This window comes from Prosopis cineraria, unplaced genomic scaffold, assembly GCF_029017545.1.
Source record: "Prosopis cineraria cultivar Desert tree isolate PC_DT_omini unplaced genomic scaffold, ASM2901754v1 PC8, whole genome shotgun sequence".
Classification (NCBI taxonomy): Eukaryota; Viridiplantae; Streptophyta; class Magnoliopsida; order Fabales; family Fabaceae; genus Prosopis; species Prosopis cineraria.
This window is the reverse complement of record NW_026555339.1, coordinates 32,000,350-32,001,055: the sequence shown is the minus strand read 5'-3', so window position 1 is coordinate 32,001,055 and position 706 is coordinate 32,000,350. Positions and strand designations below refer to the sequence as shown.

Below are 706 nucleotides of genomic sequence, written 5' to 3'. Positions count from 1 at the left end.
CAAGTCCACATATGAATCATTAAGAACTGAGGAACCTACCATATTCACATTTCTCTTTTCCCTTGTAGAGTATTGAGCACCACTTGAAGCCATCTTGTCAATTAGTTCCCAAGCCTTTAAGGAAGTGAGGTCAATCAAGCATCCACCACTAGCGGCATCAATGTTAACTTTGTCTCTTGGAATCAAGCCCTCATAGAAATATTGGACTAAATTCTCACTAGAAATTTGATGGTGTGGGCATTTAGCCAAAAGGCCTTGGAATCTAGTCCAATACTCATAGAGACTCTCATCCTCTCCTTGTTGGACCCCATAGATTTGCTTTCTCAAATTGGTGACCTTGGAATTTGGAAAGAATTTATCTAAGAAGAGTCTTCTTAGCTCAGCCCATGTGCTCACTTTCACATAAGAAGGGTAGTTGAAATACCATTCCTTTGCTAAACCTTCAAGAGAAAATACAAAAGCCTTAGCTTGAACATCATCAACATTTACATGCATAGGCTTCATAGTATCACAAACCAATAGGAAAGTATGCAAAAACCTATAACAATCCTCTCCTGGTAACCCATGAAATTTAGGCAATGCATTAATCAAGGAGGATTTAATTTCAAATTGAACATTAGTAGGAGGAACATATAAGCCATAAGGATTATCATGCCAATTAGGTTGAGTTAATTGCCTAATGCTCCTCTCCTCTCTAGGGTTATGC

The 706-nt window shown here is 38.4% G+C and overlaps 1 non-coding gene across 1 annotated transcript; it reads left to right on the top strand.

Moving 5' to 3' along the window:
* Nucleotides 1-223: 223 nt before the first annotated feature.
* LOC129319113 (small nucleolar RNA R71) lies at nt 224-330 on the top strand. The gene has a single exon (XR_008595424.1). It is a non-coding gene; the product is annotated as a small nucleolar RNA R71 (small nucleolar RNA).
* Nucleotides 331-706: the final 376 nt, after the last annotated feature.